This window comes from Podarcis erhardii (assembly GCF_964252035.2).
Source record: "Podarcis erhardii genome assembly, chromosome: 1".
NCBI lineage: Eukaryota > Metazoa > Chordata > Lepidosauria > Squamata > Lacertidae > Podarcis > Podarcis erhardii.
The window spans coordinates 28,759,361-28,779,985 of record NC_138497.1 but is presented as its reverse complement, the minus strand read 5'-3'; the positions used below and the strand labels follow the sequence as shown (position 1 = coordinate 28,779,985).

At 41.2% G+C, this 20,625-nt stretch overlaps 1 protein-coding gene and 1 long non-coding RNA gene across 25 annotated transcripts in view; one reads left to right on the top strand and one right to left on the bottom strand.

The window, feature by feature from the left end:
• Window positions 1–20,625, top strand: part of NRXN3 (neurexin 3) — a 1,212,171-nt gene that overhangs the window by 1,039,846 nt on the left and 151,700 nt on the right. The gene's annotated exons all lie outside the window — the stretch shown is intronic.
• LOC309345079 lies at window positions 13,064–15,322 on the bottom strand. Its single transcript, XR_014157996.1, has 2 exons — window positions 15,247–15,322; window positions 13,064–13,395 (listed from the first exon to the last, which is right to left on the bottom strand). It is a non-coding gene; the product is annotated as an uncharacterized lncRNA (long non-coding RNA).

Here is a 20,625-nt window from a genome sequence, read left to right as displayed (position 1 = left end):
CTAATTCTACAAAGATGCTTCAAACACAAAGCGATTACAAATGTTTCAAAAGTGACGGGTTAAGCAGAACATTAAAGAGAGTCACAAGCAGAATTAGAATTTACCATGTAGAGACAATCTCTACAATGACCCTTAAAACAGCTGATGAGTCTTGGTAGAACTCCGTACCTGAATCTTCAATGCTGGTTTTATCCCTATTAAGCATTTTCAGTGTGATTAATGGCTTCACCCATACAATAGCCATTGCAAGAATGGATCTGTGTCACATGCATCTGCTGCCTTAAATGCCACACGGCTTAAATTACAAGCATCTATTTTATCCCAATGCCACTGAGTGAGTTTTCTGGTCTTCTGAAAATGCTTAAATGAGGAACCTCTGAGTGAGTAGAAGAGAATAATGGGGCTCAGCCACTTATTTCAAGACAGAAGAAGACGCAGAGATGGGGGGGGTAACAACAGTGAAGGGACAGATAGTTTTAAATACTGTAATGGGAAGGCCTATTAGCTTCTAGAAGATATGCCTGTGGAGCATAACTTGCAACTGCAGAACAGTTGTTGGCTGTGTGTGTCCATTGTCCCAGAGGAACAATCACAGATGCTTTAGCTGAGATTCCTGCATTGCACAGGGTTGGACTAGATGACCCAAATCTAAGATTCTATGATTCTAATGATTATTTTTATATATGTGCTCCCGACAGACATTAGTAACAGTAATGGGGAAATGCATGGATCAAAAATAGCAACGCAGTTGAAGCAGATGACTATATGCTTGTCTCTCACCTGTTCTCCTATTGCCCTCCCGTGTGAGAATTCATGCAACACCCACGTGGTCTGAGAATAAAGTGGAATAACTTCCTAGTACTGTCTTCCTAGTACTGAATGCTTTCTCCAAGATTGCTTTGTGATTTGGAGAATGTTGTCTCATCTACGAACTACATTCCTGATGGGTGCTAATACAAGTCGCTGAAGCCTCTTTCTGGCATGCTTTTATTGCAGCAAAGACTGTCATGTTTTGGACATTTCACTATAAAAAAAGGACATTTAAAAAAAAAAACAAACCCACCCCTGAATCCTCAAGTAAGGAAAGAATCCAAGATGGTTAGAAGTGTTAAAAATAAATCTCTTGCCTTGACATGGACATAAGATAGGTACCTAGGTTTCAATTACTTCTGAGACAGGAGGCTCCCTTTCTGTCTTGCTCTGTTTGCTTACAAAATACATCTGGGGCTTTACCAGAAATGGAATGTACATTAAAACGAATTTCACATTCTGTATGTTTATTCATCCATTGGGTGCCTGAGCATCCTTCAGAGCAGTAGGAAGTTTGTATAAAGAGGTGAGGGAGGGAGGGGTTGGATAGAGCTCTAGTGGAAACCAAACCACCTGTAATAATTAGTGTTGTGCTTCAGAGAAGCTGTTTGCCTTTTAAAGAAACACTTGTTTTCAAAGCTTGTATTTAGTTTTTAAAAAAGACACCCCCAAAAAACTTACTCTTTAGGGGGTCATCCTGCTTCATCTGACTCCATCACAACCAATAGCCATGCAAGCAAAGAAAGTGATGCTGTTATTAATTAGTTAATTGGCCCAGTATTCCACAAGGTGGTAAGAAAGGTAAGAATGGCACAGTTGCAGATCAGCAGGCAGAAGGCTTCAGGTTCTATCACTGACATCTCCAGTTAACAAGATGTTCCAGGTCATGGGGAAGTCCTCTGCAAAAGACTCGAGAACTGTTGCCAGTTGAAGAAGACAGTACTGGGCTATACTGAAAGTCATCAGACCTGATGTATACTGAAAGTCATCAGACCTGGTCCTAAACCTGTATATGGACTAGGGAAGCCTGACTAATTGGAACCTTGTGAATTCCCATGGGAACACAGCAATCCTTCAGAACTTAACAACCTTTTGAATTTTGCACTTCTCTCAAAATGTTGTGGTGCAGCTCTGGGCTAAAAAAATAAAATAAAATAAAATACACCTGAAAAGGTATGTTTTGCAAGAAAAACAAATGTAGAATTGTTGAGGAAAATCTGTTAAATTAACGCTTGAATGTGGCTTCCTATGTAGTTTTTAAAAACTACTAATTCTAATTGCTGGACCAAGACACACCAAACACTCCTCTGGAGCTGCACATTATGGGGATATTTTGCTATGGTATATAAAACATATTTAGTGCCATTTGTCTTCATTACTGATGTGACTGACAAACTCCTGATAAGCTTCCAAGGGACTCCAGTCACTGGATTATGGAATTCATGCCATGGTGAACATAGGAACACAGAAGACTGTCATACTGACTCAAAGCATTGCCCATTTAGTTCCGTATTTACTACACTTCCTCCAGATTGCTGGCAGGGATCACTCCCAGCCCTGACTGATGATGCCAGGGACTGAACCTGCCCCTTTGCATGTAATATATTTGCTCTCTCACTGAACTTCTGCCTGCAGGCAAGCAATATTATGTAAAACTGTGGCCTTCCAGATGTTGTTGAGTTACAATCCCCATCATCCTTGATCATTAACCATATTGACTGGAACTAAAAGGTTGGAGCCCAACATCTGGAGAGCCATAGCTTCCCCATCCCTGGCATAAAGGCATTTACGGAGCAAATATTTGAAAGGATTCATGTGAACAAACCAAACTGCATGTTGTAGAGGAAAGCAGAAACCTTCCAGGGTCATTGCCAGTCTGGAGAAAGTTCCTTCCCAATGCCAATTATATTGATCACTCAAGGGATCCAAGGGAAAGTCTGCAGCATGAACTAAAGCATGCTTACTGGTATGGAAGTCCAGGATGGCTTATTCCCTAATAAGTTTGTTTAGGATTGGGTTCGCTCCATACCCCTCCACCCCCAAGATATTGTCCAAGGGTGTGGCCTGGAAAGCAAATGATACATTCTTCTTCTCTGGTGATCACTCATAGCTGAGTAAGATTGTCTTCCATGAACATGGTCTTAACAGTGAGTCCGTAAGTGACTATGGAGGTCAATTCTGGATCCACACGTCCTTCCACAGTGGGGACATAGGTTTCCAGGCGGGAGTTGATCACGCTGTGGATTTGCCAAGCGTGCCTTCCTTTTAGTACGATTCTCCCTCTCGTCCTGAGTTCAAACATCTTCAAAGTCCATGACACCTTTGGAGAACTCACAGGCCAGTGTTTCCCAGTTGCCGGTGTTTATATTACATTTTTTTTTTTTTTTTTTGCCTTTAGAGAGTCTTTAAACCTCTTATTGAGCACCAGCATTACACTTTCCATTTTTAAGTTCAGAATAGAGTACAGTAGCACCTTGGCTTATGTTACCCACGGGTAACATAAACTTTGTTTTTTTTTTTAATTCTTTTTATTAAGTTTCATTTGCCATACACACACAAAGAAAAAAAAAAAGAACATTTAAAGAAAAAAGAGAAAATACAACTACTCATTAAACGAAATAACCAAGAAAAATAAAAAAGAAAACCGAAAAAAGGGAGAAAAAACTAATACATATAACAATTAACATACATCGACTGACTTCCTTCCCTACTGATTTCGGGTTTCTAATTTTAAAAATTTCATTTTTTACAGCTGGTATTGGTTATTAGTTTATACATCGAAAGTTTTATAACAGACCTGCTATAGTTGGTATGTTTCTATAATTACCTTCAATATAGACCATAAATTTATTCCAATCATCATTTAACTTTGTATTTTTTTCATTTCTAATTCTTTGCGTCATTTTTGCCAATTCGACAAAATCATATAATTTTGTTTGCCAATCCCTCACCGTTGGTATGTTTGTGCTTTTCCAATTTTGAGCGATTAGCATTCTGGCCGCTGCTGTTGAATATTGAAATAAGGTTTTATCTTCTTTTCTAATTTCTTCTCCAATAATACCTAGTAGGAAGGCCTCTGGTTTTTTAGGGAATGTGTATCTAAGTATTTTTTTTAACTCATTATATATCAGGTTCCAAAATTTTTTCATTTCCGCACATGCCCACCACATATGTATAAAATTACCTTCTTTTGTTTTGCATTTCCAGCAGGCCTTATTTCCAGTCTTATACATCCTACTTAATTTTTCTGGTGTTATATACCATCTATATATCATCTTCTCTAAGTTTTCTCTGATTGCAACGCTTGCCGTGAATTTTATTCCCTCATTCCACTATTTTGACCATTTCTCATATTCTATATTGTGCCCCAGATCTATTGCCCATTTGACCATAACTTCCTTGATTTCTTCGTCTTTTGTATCCCATTCCAATAATATATTGTACATTTTAGATAATAACTTAGATTTGCTTTCAATTATTTCAATCTGGAATTTGGATTTCTTTTCATTCATTCCAATTTTTTTGTCTTCTGTCCATATTGCGTTGATTTGATGATACTGTAACCAGCCTGTCAACTTTCCCTTCAGCTCCTCATACGGTCTTAATTTCCAGCTGTCTTTGGATCTTATCAATAAATCTTCATATGTCAATCTTTGCTCCTCCATATTTATTTTTTTGATTATTAGGATATCTGTTGGGGACAGCCACCAAGGTGTTCTCCATTCTAGCAGTTTTTTGTTTTTTTCCCAAACTTCGTACAGTGGACCCCTGATGATGTGACTTGAGAACCCTTTATGGACCTTCTCTTTGTTTGACCACAGGTAGGCGTGCCAGCCAAACCTGTTGTCTGCCCCTTCCAAATCTAGTAGGTCAGTATTCTCTAGGGTTATCCAATCTTTAACCCAACATAGGCAGGCGGCCTCATAATACAGTTTTAAGTTAGGGACTGCAAACCCCCCTCTCTCCTTTCGGTCCGTAAGTAATTTAAATCTAATCCTTGGCCTTCTTCCCTGCCATATGAATCTTGAAAGAGTTTTCTGCCAATCTTTAAATATTTTGGACCCTCTAATTACGGGAATATTTTGGAACAAAAACAACATTTTTGGAAGTGCATTCATTTTTATTACCTCCATCCTACCCATCCACGAGAGGTTAACTCTATTCCAGACATCCAAATCTTTTTTGATTTCTTTCCACGTTATCGAATAGTTGTCTTCAATTAAATTTATATTTTTTGATGTGAGCCATATTCCTAAATATTTTATTTTTTTAGCCACCTTGATTCCATATTGTCTCTCTAATTTTTCTCTTTCGTCATTTCCCAGGTTCTTTATCAGCATTTTTGTCTTTAATTTATTCAATTTGAAACCGGATAATTTACCGTATTCCTCTAGTGTCTCCAGCGCTTTGCCAATGCTTCCTTGCGGCTCTTCCAGGGATAACATCAGGTCGTCCGCGTAGGCTTTTAATTTATACTCCTTTAATCCTATTTTAATCCCTTGTATCTCTGGTATCGATCTTATTTTATTTGCCAATACTTCTAATACCATGATGAATAAGAGCGGGGAGAGAGAGCATCCCTGCCTTGTTCCCTTCTCAATTTTGAATGTGTTTGTAAGATTATTGTTTATTACCAATTTGGCAGATTGGGCTGAGTATATTGCCTGTATTCCTTTCATAAATCCGCCCTCTATCCCTGCCTTCTCCATAGATTTTAATAGAAACAACCAAGAGGGTAACATAAACTTTGGGTTGTGAAAGCGGCAAACTTGGAAGTGCTTCACTGCATGTGCATGCACAGAAGTGGTCCCTCCGGTTGCGAAAACATCAGGATCCAACCGGAGCTCCAGAACGGATCCTGTCCACAACCGGAGGTACCACTGTAGTTGCTTTGGAAGACGATAATCAGGCATCTGCACAATATGACCAGTCTAACAAAGTTGATGTTGAAGAATCATTGCTTTGACACTGGTGATCTTTGCTTCTTCCAGTTCGGTAGCCGTGGTAGGTAGCCGTGTTGGTCTGCCGTAGTCAAAACAAAACAAAAAAATTCCTTCCAGTAGCCCCTTAGAGACCAACTAAGACCATTGGATTCTTATCTCATTATACACGATAAAGCTATTTTTAGCCATCTCACCCCTTGCTTTTTCCTGTAAGACCAATTGCAGTCGTTAACAGTCGTCAACAGGTTTGCCACACCTATCAGCCAATCACCCATTCCCACCACCCTTCTGAGTAATACCCCTCCTCACTCTCTCACTATATATAAAGGTCTGGTGACTTCTGTTCCAGTGTATCTGAAGAAGTGTGCGTGCACACGAAAGATCATACCAACAACAAACTTAGTTGGTCTCTAAGGTGCTACTGGAAGGATTTTTTTTTTTTCATTTTGCTTCTTCCAGTACACTGCCATTAGTTTGCCTGTCTTCTCAAGTGATACAACAATGAGGTTGAAGTTCCGAGACAATGTCCCATCCAGGCACTGACCAGACATAGGCATGGTTGGTTCCTAGATGGAACACTGCCCCATTTGTGGAGTTTTATGAAAGACAGGTGGGATATAAATGCAAAACTAAATGACATAAACATGCCCCTCTCCAGCTAGCAATTGTAGACCAGGTGCCCAGGAGCAAGCGGGAGCAAGCCTCAGCATTGTGTCTGTTCTTCGCAGCTCAAAAAATGGGGTCAAATGCTGCTACAAACCAGGCAGCAAAGATTCATGGAGTTTGAACTGCACTGAATTCTAATTTCCTTGAAGATGTCTCCTTTTTCGTCCAGCTCTTGTTCACCTCATGCCTTCCTCTTTTATCTCTTTTTCCAAAAGAGTTGTATTTTATACAATGGTTAGTCCATTTCTTAGAGCATCTTCCCACTTGGGGGTGTCGTGGGGAAGTTGTTTCTTTTCTTCTTGACTTCCTTTTTTATTTTTTTAATTCTATTTAGTTGTTTTTTTATCAGCCAGCATTCTCCATTCTTCCCTCCTCTGTGATTTCCCAGACATGAGATAAATAGCCTTGTATCTTACAAGCTAAATACAATTACTGCTATCAAAACCAGAGCCTTTCTCTCCTTGTAAATGTCTCTTGGAAGCTGATAAGCTGTTCAAGGCAAACTACGGGCTTCTGCTTAATCCTGAGATTAAACATAACCACCCAGAAGACAGCAAAAGATAATATTTGTGGGGGAGGGATTGAAGGGGAAAGTGAGATTCTCTCCTAAGATATGAGGAGAGGACATACAGAAGACTCAAGGTTATTTGTAAAGGAATTAGCCAAAACACAGAAGAGCATGAGATTATGATGGCTATTTCATCTGATAATGCCTAGGCTGTTGTAGATCCTAAAGATGAGATTTAGCAGAGAGACCTTTGGGACCAAATAAGAGAGCTAGGGAAGAGAGATGTGTATGTATAGAACTGTGACTAGTCATTGGGGGAACTGATTCCACCAAACAGATCACAGTGGAGTTGCTAGGCAGAATGTAGACTGATCCATGGACTTCGCCATTCATCTTATTGCTTCAGATGTGACACTGACGAGGTTTGTGAAAACTGAAGAAGTGTCAGTTGTCAAGAATAAAGGATTTAAGTCCACCCTGCATCTATTATCAAAGACCTGTTTCTGGTGCAATATCACAAACATATACACCCTCTCGGCTTTTGAGCATGATTTTAGGGTTATGGTGCTGATGCATGTACCTTTGCTTTTATTAGCGGCTTGGTTGTTTATTTCAATGGGCTTTGTGTTTTTACGGTTGCTTTAGTATAAAGCTTGTTTGCCACTTTGAAAATCTTATTACATTTATTTGCTACATTTTAAAATATATATGAGTCATCCCTCAATTTGAAAAGGGTGATGTGAATAATCATAATCATAAGAAACAAGGAAAGGATGGCTATTTTCCCTTGTGTGTGTGTGTTTTTAATCCATGGGGATTCTAATCTGCATTTGTCATGGGTGGCATGATAGAATGGTATTTATGAAGGAATATGAAATGCAAAATAGCTTGATTTTGAGTATGGCACACCAGATACTTCTGTTACCTTTCAATCCATCACTAGGGTTGTATGTGGGCTGCCCCATTTTAAGGAAGGTTTTGGGGATATTCAAGAAACAGAATGTAACGTGTATGCATACAACTTTATATGCACTTACCTAGGGATACAATGAGTTCAGCAGGACCTTTGTACTATAAATATCCCTTCTGGCACAGTGAACCAGTTGGCTTTACTTGTACCATGATGTATACAAAATAATGAGGCATGTATCATCAGGCTAGATTTCTGTGTTACTTTAATCTTGAAAGGGAAAAACTGGGTTGCAATCATACAAATGGTTTACATGTCCCATATCATGAATTACATGGTCCAGTTAGGTGCATAGACTTTCAGCCCTACCCTCAGTACAGTATTGATGAAAGGAAAATGGGCAAACCAGTCTAGTCTTGACTAATGGCATCTGTTCAGAACTGATAACATTTTAGTCTATTCCAAGCGTCGTTTTCAGGGAATTGGCTAGATTCTAGTCTCTTTAAACTCCCTCTGCTCTTTATGGCGTCTGTATTAGAGTCAATGAAGTGACCTTAACTTTGAATTTCCGTCAGTGTTGTGGGCAGTTTGAGAAGATCCCTAATGGTGCTTTTTCATAGCTGGTGTTTTCACTGATTAATTTTTCATCTTTTACTCATTTTGTGGGACTTAAATGAGCCCTCAAATGCTTCCCAGCCATGTGGATCAGAGACTGACAGCCTCTCTTCAGACACATTGACTGCATCTTATAAGAAGCCCAAAATAAATTAAAAGACAGAGTTAATAAAACAGCATTGGGGGAACGCCTGTTTTAGAAGATGGTGCTGTAGCATATGTTGAAAGATCTGCCAAGAGGAATAATTAAAGCATGACAAGTTGATGAAATCAAGAGCTGATTGTAGCTTGTCACTCCGGGGTTAGAATGTGTGCATCAAATTTATGAAAGCTAAACTGAAACACAAACATGATTGGGTAGCACATGTACATACAGTCACCTCTTCCCAGATGCACTGAGAAACTTCTGCAAATGTAGATTGTATGCACGTTCACAGGACATATGTGCATGAGAACACCACCTTTGCAAATCTTAGTAGGTTTGGGTCTTGGCAGTGCCTGAATGGATCACGCCACCTGAGAACCACATCCGTGGCACCTTGGGACCCATGACGTAAGAAATATAAATATAGAAACAACAACACCAAGGCCAGGGACTGTAGCTCATTGGTAAAACTTGTGCTGTGCATGCAAAGGGCACTGTCATCTCCACTCAAGAAAAAGGGATCAGGGATCAGGTACAGCTTGCTACAACCAGAAAACACCTGCTCACACAGCAGGCCTTCCTTACCCCATGCCCGCATACCAGAATCTGGTCTGGGTTTCTCCCCAACCCACTGATGCATGTTCCATTCATGCAATGTTAGATTCAACCTAATCTAATTAAAACCAGAAATTAAAAAATACAGTACTCATCACTACTCCAGCACATGGGCTCTAAAATTAGCTACAGCAACTGCAAAAAGTGTACTGTGCAAAATCTGGAAACAGAAAGAAGCAGAACAATAAGAGTATTTCTGATGCTTTGGTTTCACTTCAGAAACAAGAGCAGCTCATCCAGAACAAAACAAAAAAACCAGGGAGATACTTGGATGAAGAGAATTTTGTAACCATCCCACAACCCACTTATATGGCATATGTCAATAATTCTATCTCACTCTAAAAATAAGTCCCATTTTATGTGTTCTTGAATCTTTGGTTTTCCAGGCATAATTTGAATAAATAATTCTTTTTTTCTCTTTTGCTCCTTGCCATCAGGAGTTTAACAATCGCATTTGTGTAGGTTCCCATAATTGAGGAAAAGAGGGGTGGGGTGGGGGAGAGAGAGAGAATGAACAAGGAAGGGGGAAATCTGTTCATGTGGTAGGGAAACATGACTGATACACTGACCACATAGCATGTGATGCAGTTCTGTGCATTGTCAATGTGAACTATTCCCCCCCACACACTTCTTTTAAGGGGAAAGGATAACATGAATTGTCAGCACACATGGCCATGTAACGTTACATTATAGGCATTGTGGGAACCGGTGATGTCATTCATCCTGTTTCCACGGATACATTTCTTCCTACTTTAGCAATGTGAGATTAATTATTACCAGTTCACCTGCAGATCGTCTTATGACGTTTTCATGCTGTTCAGTGCAAACCTTATGTGATGATGGGGGGTGTTATGGCAGAGATGGAGAAGCAGCCTATGTGGATCATTGCGCAGGGGGGAAATTGTGCATGACAGTTCAGCTCAGAGAACCTCCGGGTACTAATATTGCTACATTTTTCTGTCAGGTTACTTCTGTTTCAGTTTTCTGGTCAAATGGAATAATAACAAATATTCTGAAGACACAAACACACACCCCTCCACGGATGTGCGTGTGTGTGCGCGAGCACACACACAAAAACAATAAACAGCTGGCCAGAGGGCTTGGCAGCTTGAGCAATAACTTTGTGCTTTCCAGACCCACTGCCTGCAGAAAGAACAGTGCCAGCTGCAATCCCAGCCCAGCCCAGATGACATGCAGTGGTGACAGAAGGAGCTTAGACACACATGTCAGCATTTCCTTTGCTCAAAGAAAGGCTTCAGAAAACACAAAGCCATTCGGATGGAACAATATGCTTTTGTTTAAAAGGAAGAGGGTCAGTTGTTGGAGAGCGCTCTGTCCTAGGTTCATGATCTCGCTGCAGGATTTGGGAAACAACTGAGCTCTGAATTCAGTAGTCAAGAACTGAGGGTAGTGGGCCAACTGTTCAAAATTATGGGAGAAGTCTTCTTGAGTGTGCATACTTTGCCCACAATAATCTAAGCATGTAGGAGGCGAAGGGGCAGCACATCCTGTTTCTCCGCCTGACACGGAACAAGAATGTGCCACGCCACAACACCAAAGCCTCCCTTACCTGTGGCGATGACCATGGAGGTTTCTGGTGAGATCTTGATGAAAACTGGCACCGTTTCTCCTGTGATGGCAGAGCGCCCATGGGGGTGTCAGATCTTTGGCTTTCACCGCCCAAGTTGGCTGCTTCACCTTGCCTAATGGCTGAGCTGGCCCTGAGGAGGGGCAGGGCTGTGTGTGCTGGCCCAGGCCTCACACTGACCTTACTATGTTGACCAGTAAGATCTGAAAGGGGTTTGTAAGTAGATTTTCCTGTATGTACTACACTGGGAGAGCCAGTGTGGTGTAGTGGTTAAGAGCAGTGGACTCATAATCTGGTGAACCGGATTCGATTCCCTGCTCCTCCACATGCAGCTGCTGGGTGACCTTGGGCTAGTCACACTTCTCTGAAGTCTCTCAACCTCAGTCACCTCACAGAGTGTTTGTTGTGGGGGAGGAAGGGAAAGGAGATTGTTAGCCGCTTTGAGACTCCTTAGGGTAGTGATAAAGCGGGATATCAAATCCAAACTCTTATTTATTATTATTTATTAAATTTGTATAGCGCCCTTCATTCGAAGGTCAGAAGGTGGTTCACAGCATAAAAATAAAAAATGAGAACACAAAATACATGGTAAAACCTGTAACACCCCCTCCCACAAACACATTTAAAAGGCCATTGAAGGTTAAATCATCCAAAGGCCTGGTTATAGAGAAACATTTTCGCCTGGTGCCTAAAGATATGTAATGAGGGTACCAAGTGGGGTTCTTCCCTGGGGAGAACATTCCACAAATGGGGAGCCACCTCAGAAAAGGCCCATTCTCGTCTTGCTGCTCTCCAGGCCTCTTGTGGCAGTGGCACACGAAGAAGGGCCTCCATGATTGCAGGCTCCGGGTCAGTTCATAAGGGGAGAGGCAGCCCTTACAAGCTCCTCCAAAATCAGGAATCCTACACACTATGAGTTTTTTCATGCCTAAAGAGAGCTGTTATCTCCCATATGTTTTATGCAACTTTTGGCACCTTCCAATGAACAACACCATTTTTTGCAGACAGCCCCTGTTTACTCCATTGTAGCCAAAATGGAATTATAATTCTAACAATAAAAATACCACCCTACTCTACTCTGTACCTATCCCACTTCATAGCTATGGTGCCAGTCAGAGACCCCAGCCTATAGTGGACACTAACAAATGAGGACCTGATTTACCTATCCTGTTTTTTAAAGCAATGATTCAGTAATGTCTCCATGAATTTTTTTTTTTTTTTAATATTCATTTACAAAGGCAGATGGGTTGTTTTAACTTCCTCTTCTCCACCTGTCCCTGGCAATAAACTGGCTTAATTTTAATAAGCAACAAACAAAACACCTTTGATTAAATTGTAATTAAACAGCACTTCTTTTACAGTTCCTGATCTGCTTGGCTGCTTTCCCTCTATGTCAATTCCAGGTTGTTGTTTTAAGTTTTAATGGTTTAGCTGGATTTGAGTTGTCCAAAAGAAAACAGGTATATTATACAAATACTCTTTCAATTAATCCCTTTCCTGCTTCATAGGCACTATGAAACTTTGGTTGATGTTGGTACCTGGCTTGTTCAGACTAGATCAGGAGGAGGGCCAGCAGAACAAGCAGAAGACCCACTAGACATGGGCCCTGCCACTAAGCCAGAGACTCCTGATCTGGGTTCTCCTGAGGAACTGTCACATTCACCATGAAGGCCCTATGTCTCCCGGTGCCCATTCCTGAACACACACAATGCACCCACAATGCATCTGGCTACAGGCCAGATGAATCTTTCTGACTTATTTCCCAGAAAGGAGAAGGAACCATTGAGAGGTAGATAGGGCAACTTCTTCTTATTGGAAGATGTTGTCAGTTTAGAGCTGTCCAAGGTCCTACTGTACCAGCACATTGCCTACTTACCTTGTTGATGGCCTGATTATGGCTGCCATCCTTTTTGACACCTGGGTCTAAGCTGCAGGAACACCCTTTTGACCTGTGAGCTGCCACTCAAGTTCAGTGCACTCACATATTCTGGAGTGTGGAATGTGAGGATTAAGTGTAAGGTAGTGGGAGGTAGTGGGTAGTGTTTTTGGACACAGAACCGGGAGACTGGGATTCAAGTAGTTACTCAGCCATGAAGCCTACTGTTGGCTTTAGTCTGGTCACCAGCTTGTGGTTCACAGCCAGCAAAATTTCTTAAGCGTCCTTATAAAGTTACCAGTATAGATGTTTTACACTACAGAATCTGGAATGTTGTACATTTTGTGCCAGGGAACTTAAAGGAAAGATTCAGCAGAAAAGTGGAAGTTAAGAAGTAGGATGGTTTTTGTAATCATAAAGGTTTCTTGAGGCCAGGAGAAACTTAGGGACAAGTTCACCTGGGTGATCACAGGACTAACTTTAGTTGACTTTCTTTTCTCACTCCACTGCAGTCTTGCCTGCTAATTCTGTCTCTTGTTCCTGGTGCTTTTTAGTGCCCATGTTATCTTTTGTTCCAAAGCCTGTGGGTTGAGGTAGCCTTGGTGTGAAGTTCAGCTCTTGACAATAAAAGCATCACAATGAGAGGAATGAAAGACGAAGGCGAGGCTTAAAGGAAATGGCAGGATCAGAAGGAAAGAGGAGGTCAAGGTCATCGTGGACTAGAGGAAATGAGAGGACAGAAAAGAAAAGCTGAACCAGAATAGCAAGTTCTCTAACTTTTTCAAACAAGGAATGCAGTGAGAAGAAGGACAAATACTTGGGAACTGAAGCAAACTTGAATAATGAAAATAGTTTTCTCTTCTGTTCAAGTCCCTTAATGATGCTTTTTCAGTGGGGAAACTGAAGCACAAGTAGGTTACCTTGATAGGTCTGTGCAAAAGTTGGGAAAGAAATGAGATGGCCAGGCAATTTCTTGCAAGGCTAGCTGTACTTAGTTGATGCCTCTCTGTGTTTGTGGGCTTTTCCTTTAATTTTCAAATGGACTACTCTATGGACAGACTAAAAACAGCTTTAACATAAATTATTCTTTGCAGGGAATAACAAACCTAACAACATTATCAAGGAAAACCTGATACACTGATGATTATTTCAATTTATATACCACACTTTATCCAAAGAAATCTGACATATTTGATTCAGATCGTAAGCTCATGCTAGTTAGTATAGAATTATGATAGCTGGGAAGTTTATTACGACATCCCTGTTTCTACTAGTGAACCACTGAGGAGTGGAAGCAGCAGCACCCATCTTCAGATGTATGCTCACAGTGGACTTACATTATCACCATCCCTTAAAGTTTTGCAGTAATAGTGTTCAAGATTTGACTAGCTTGGGATAAGTGCTGAAGCCATAGGAGTTTGGCTTGGCTGGGCAAGACAGCAGTTTTTATGGTCTGCTCTTACACAGCCCCTTCATCTCTCTCATTTGTAATTTCCTGACAGTGAACTGAGTGCATTCTTTTTCAGGGGATTACCTGCCCCTCCTTTTGGGGAGGCACATTCATGTGACTTTCATGAAGTCCAGTATTGTGTAGTGGTTAGAGTGGTCAGACCAGGACCTGGGAGACCAGGGTTCGAATCTCCATGGTCATGAAGCTCACTGTGTGACCTTGGGCCAGTCACTCACTGTCATGGTATTGCCGGAGAATGAAGGGGAGGAACAGAGACAGGCAGAGGAAGGGGGGTAGGAAATGCGCTGGAGGAAAGAAAGGAAAGCCAGGAGCAGGGACAGCTCACAGATGTTGGACCAGAGCCTCAACACCGCACAGGAAGTTCTGGCACAGACAGTGAAACAATGCCTGTTCTGTCTGCCAAGGAAAGGAGAGTGTTAAAGAGGAGGGGACAGAGACATCACATGAAAATTCCACGCCTTTTCTGTTGGAGAATGGATGGGCATAAGGCACTCCCAGAATCTGAGCCGGAGGATTCAGATGCATGATTATAATGTGCTGCTTGTACATATGTAAAATAAAGACTGTATATATGTATCTCTGAGTGAGCAGAGGCATTTCTTGTGGAGAGCGTTCACAAGCCATCACACTCACTCTCAGTCTAACCTACCTCACAGAACCATGTACACCACCTTGAACTCAATGAAGGAAAAGATGGGATATAAATGCAATAAAATAAGTAAATAAGGAAGTTTTGGCCACATTTCCTGCTTCTGGTATTCTGAGAAGTTGCTGGAAACTTCAATAAATTTTGCCTGACTCTTGTCTTTGGAGGCTTTCTGCTTTCACCCCTCCCCCACCCAATGGCTGGGGTGGGGTTAGGGGCTGGCCAAAAATATTGGTTCAGCACTATGCTGTTCCTAACTGCCTCAGCATCCCATTATGCCCACTCGTGCACTAGCCAGCCATGATATGGGGGAATGGTAGTAGGTTAGTGGTAGGGCATCTTCCCAAGTTGCTATGCTGATGTGGATCTCCTGAGGTGCATGGCAGGGAGAGGGGGAGATCATTGTTCAGCTATCAAGGCTTTTAGGCATTGATTGATCCATGGTCAAATCACCTTTTAAAAGGCAGATGGCCGCCACCTGGCATAGGGCTTGCAAATCTGTTGTCCAAAGAGCCTAGCAACAAGCTGGTTCTGCAAGGAACATCATTATGACATTGGATGATTGACAGGTGGGTTGTCCTGCTCACCTGTCAGAGTTGGCCTGTGGAGGTGGCAGAAGATTAGCATCTGGCCTGTCAGGCCAAACAAATCCCCTGTCTCAACTTACACAAAACTGATAGCGCCCCAGTTGTAGAATACTCCCCCTACAGTAGATAGGTTCGCTTGGTACCTATTTTCTTCTCATTTTCCCTCAGCTTTTCCAATGTCGTTTCAATCCTTCTGACTGTTTTATGTTGCTTTTATAATCTTTTAGCATTTATTTATTTTTTGTATTTACATTTTAATGTATTGGGTTTTTTTCTAAGCCACTTCAGGGAATATGATTGAAGGGTGGTATTAAAAATACTTAAGAGTATCTTTTAGAAATAAATAGTAGTCACAATTTCTCCTTGAAAAACATGTCTTTTACGTCACCGTGAAGCATTACTTTTGTTTTCTTGGATGCCAAATTGCACTGCCTGCCTTGATAATTTAGAACAGATGTGTGTGTGTGTTTTGTGCAGCATTCTTATTAGCATCTTCAAGAAGAAGAGAGCACATCAGATTGTATTCATATTCCCACCTGGAAGCAAATGCCCAGTGCAATTTACTGGAACTTTTGAGCCGTTCTGCTCCACTTTTAACAGCGATAAAAGTGTTCGGACCAAGATGCAACGTCTGTCAGTGTCTGAATTGTTCTTTTATTTCTGTGGTCTGAGAACCCATTTTGGCTTAGAAACTGGCTGCATGGACTAAAGTCTGGATTGAGATCGTCTGAGTTTTTGTTTAAAGGGGCAGGGAGGGAAGAAAGAAAACACGCCGTTTAGCTGTGCAGGAGAAGAATCTTTGTGAAATGCTGAATGAGAAAAAAATAATACGAGTGGTAAGAGTTGGGAAATGCTAACAGAGTGAGACCAGCTGAAGTGAGTTAGGATGGGGCAGAGTATCCCTCCATCAGCAGAGAGGAGTTCTGTCTTTGATGCTCACACCAAAGAAAACTGGGTGCTGAAAGTTGTTAGGAGATCCCCCCCCCCTCACAGGGACAATTTCCAACACCCTTAACAGACTTCAGTTTCCAGGATTATTTGAGGGAAGCCATGACTGTTAACATAGGGTACAATTGCTTTAAACCTATGGTATGGATGTGGCCTTAGAGCCTGGCCCAGTGGCGGAGCTTCATGCTCCGGCACCATGGGGTGGAGAGCAGGCCGGGACAGGGCTGGCACATGTCCCGGGGTGTGGTGCACCACCTGTAGGGGTGTGGTGCATGGCCGGGGGGCGTGGTGCACCACCCACAGGGGTGTGGCATGCATCCTGGGGGTGGGGCATGCTGCCTGCAGGGCATGGCGTCCAGTGTGGGTGGGCAGCTGCAATGGCACCCCACCGAGATTGTGCCGCCAGATCCACCTGCCCCCCTCTTCCTCTGCCAGTGGCCTGGCCAGCATAGATTTCACATGTGAAATGAACAGGCCTTTCTTTGTCCTCTTGCCTTCTCACACTGCTTTTATCCATGTTAGCAAAGGGGATGTGCATACCTTTGCTGGGTCTATCTTCTATTTAGCTTCTTGCTGGAATTTTAGAAAATATATTTGCTTTGTGACTCAAACAAAAGATCTTCATCCTTTAATGTTTGGTGTCAGAAGCATCATGGATGAACTAGTTCACACACTTTCCTGGCCAATATGCACATATAATTGCTTGAGCAATCAGTGCAGTATTAGAAGGGATGATTCCTGTGAGCTCATGACTCCTCCTGCACACAGGAAAGGTGATTGCTATTCTGCTCTCAGACCCGGTGGGATATACATCACCAAATTAATTAATTAATTTTCTGGTTTTCAGAAGAGGGACTCTATCGTCTCAAAGTTTACTTTCTTTGACATTACTCCTCTTGTAAGTAGACTCTTCTTAGCAGTTATATACTTAACATTGACTAGGAAAGACACCATATGTACCTGTTCAGAGTCATGCTAATTATATGTGTAACGATATACTCCTCATTCAGATGGATTGGGATATGCAGTTCTATTTTCCTAGAAAAATAGTTGACGGAACTCACCATGAACACCAGCCACCCTTGTTCTCTTAGAACGGCAATGATGCCCACCTGAGAGGTGCTGGAACTGAGTTTCTGTGAGTTCCCCCTGAAAAAAGCGCTAGATCTTGGGGTATGAGAGCACTGGATGTCTGCATTTTGTGCTTCCAATGTGACATCTGGAGAGGAAATTTGTTGGTCACTCTTCTGTTGATATTCATGGGGTATACAAACATTTTATGACCATACATAGGACGGACACACAACTTCCTCCTTCAGTTGTCACACCAGAAGCATAACAAGCAGGGGTGTGTGAATCACTTGTGTATCCATTCCGCATAACTATTATTATTATTATCATAACTAATGAATCCTTTCTCCGTGATAATGTTATAATCTGTGGAAGCCTCTCTCCAGCCCTTCACCATATGTAGTTTAAACTTACTGAATTATACTTATCCAATATAAGACAAGATTAATACTTGCAGGAAAGCCTGTGAATTCAGTTTGGTGGTGATAGCAACATTCCTAGATTGATTACTTCTTTCTTCCAAATATAGATCAGGCAAAAGATGGTAGGATGTTTTTAACGGTTATTATTTCCCCATAATGTGTTTTGCATTGAGATACAAATGATGAATAGATTTCTGGGGGTTGATTATAAGAGGCAAGGAAGTATGTACAAAGGGGAAAGGGTTTTAAAATCACTTTGGCCACAAGTAGCAAAATTAAATCAGTAGATTATTATTAATGTTTTATGAACGATGAGTCCGGTCTCTGCAGTCTTTCCACTTACATGAGAAGATTCCATTGGTACTTTATTGTATAGACACTTTCCATTAATGTCTCTTCTCTCTGTCAAGAATCAGATTTTGACTCCAAAAATATAAATGAGGTGTGGGGAACCTTTGGTCCTCAAGACATTGCATCCCTTCCTCCCTAGCCAATGGCCATGCTTGCTGGAGCTGATGGCGGCTGTAGTTCAACAACATCTTGGAGGGCCAAAGGTTCTCCACACTTGATATACAAATAATCAAATGCTTATTAAAGAGGTGATTATTTCATAGAGCTGTGCTTCAGGGGACAACATATAGCCTAAGGTCACCTAAAGTACTACTGCTATGACGTTTGTTCTCTAAGATGACCAACCAAACTATCCAATCATTTTATGAACTATGGTTGAATGTAATTTTTCCTGTAAAAGTATTTTTGTTTCCTGATAAAGTCTGTGTTGTTTTCATTAAAGTTGCTGCATGGAAAATAATAATTTGAAATGCAAAGAATATTTTAATGAATGAGATTTTTGCAACTGGCACAGTTTCCTTCTCTACTGAATATTTTATGTGTACAGTGATAATGAGAAACTTGTCCTTTAACTCAGTCTTGTCCATGAAGTACGGAGATGAGCACATTCTCATGCACATGTTCTTAAAGCTTTCTGAATAATGGTTCCGATAAATGGGGAAAAATAAAGTTAAAAAGGAACATGAAAAGATGCTAATGCTGCAGTATAAACTTACTTGAATTTTCAGGTGTCATTTGATTTTTCCTAGCATTTTTCCAGGTATGGGATTACTGAAAGTTGCTTTCTGCAAAAAAGCAAAATAACAATAATAAAACATAAACTTAAACATAAATTTAAAATCAAAATCAAAACCTTTAAAGATGTGGTAGAGACTAGTGCATTTCCTGGTTTTAAAGAAGGTCTAGGTTTTGACTGAAGCAGGCATTTTGAGTTTTCTTGTAGGGTTTGATACATTATGCATGTATGCTATACATTTTTCAATGTAAAGTATATTGAATTTAAATTCATGGAATTTAAGCAAAATCTTTTAGTAGCACTCCACTAGACCCCTTGTTCCTTACCTTGTGAATGCATCTTCAAAATCACTGGCTACAATCCCAGATGGTGATAATCCTTATTGACTGGACTTACTCCAAGAAGTTGGGAATGAACAATGGGAAATGAAGTGTTCCGCTTTCATTTTGAGTAGTGTACATGTCCAATCATGAGACTGAAATAGGTGGCAGGGCTGGTGGCAGCAGTTAGGCTTCAATCCCAGACCTTGTGGGAACTGAACTTGAACGCAGCCCTTGAAGCCATTGTTTCAGCTTAGCTCACCTCCTTGCTGGAAGGGAATTCCCAGAATGCGACAGTAATATTCCCCCCATTTGAGATTGTCTCCAACAAAGTTTTACTCAGAGTAGATCCATTGAAATTAATAGACCTAAGTTAGTCATGACAATTAATTTTAATGAGTCTGCTCTGAGTAGGACTAGCGTTGGACGCAAACAAGTAACTATAGCCCTTTTCTCGTTTTTCTTCTTGGGTGTTTTTTTTTTAATGTTGGGGAAAGCTCATACATGAAAAACTGCCTTGTACAAGAGATTTGGACTGCTGGTTCTTCTAGCCCAGTTAAGTATGGTTATACCAGCAGTACCACTCCAAGGTCTCAGCCACTGGTCCTCAGCCAGCTGCTTGACATCTTTCGCTGGAGATGCCAGAGGATAAAATGAGAATGTCTCCATACACTCTACCACTGGAACTGAGGGGTGGCTTCCCTCTCTTCTGCTGCAACTCAACACCCACGAAGACCAGTGAGAGATTTACCCAAGATGAGAATTCACAATGATTTATTTGGTCCAGAGGGAGGTTCACTGCCCACTTTTTCCTTTAAGACCTTATTCACTATTTTCTATCTGTTCAAGTCATAAATACTGCCAAAGACCTAATCTCAGGAACAATTGATTCTCTTTGGCACCCTAATTTCCACAATTTCTATATAGATGTCTACATTCCCTAATGCATGCACATTTTTTTTTATAGTATGCTATATATTTCTGCCTATCTAAGCTGGTTTATATAGGTTCAGACTCGGCAGTTTGTTCTTCATCATCATGTTCTTTTTCAGTCCCTCTGCTGCACAGGCCTTGCTGCCAGTTATTATACATATACAAAGAAATAATAGAGTGTAGTTTTGGGTCTCCCATCTTCTGACCACTTATAAGGGCTGGTCCTGCTGAATGGTCAGTGAAGTGATTCCAAAGTAATTGCATTCTTGATCTCTTTTTTTTATTAGAATTCAAATTATTCTGGATTGCTGGCTACATCCTTTCAGGTGTATCCGTATGCCTGAGGCAACCTCCTACATGACTAATGCGATTAGAAACATGATTGACAGAACATACTGCCACGATTTTACATTGCCTTTTAAGTCTTAATAGCAGAAGCTATAGGGCAGCGCCAGGTTGACACT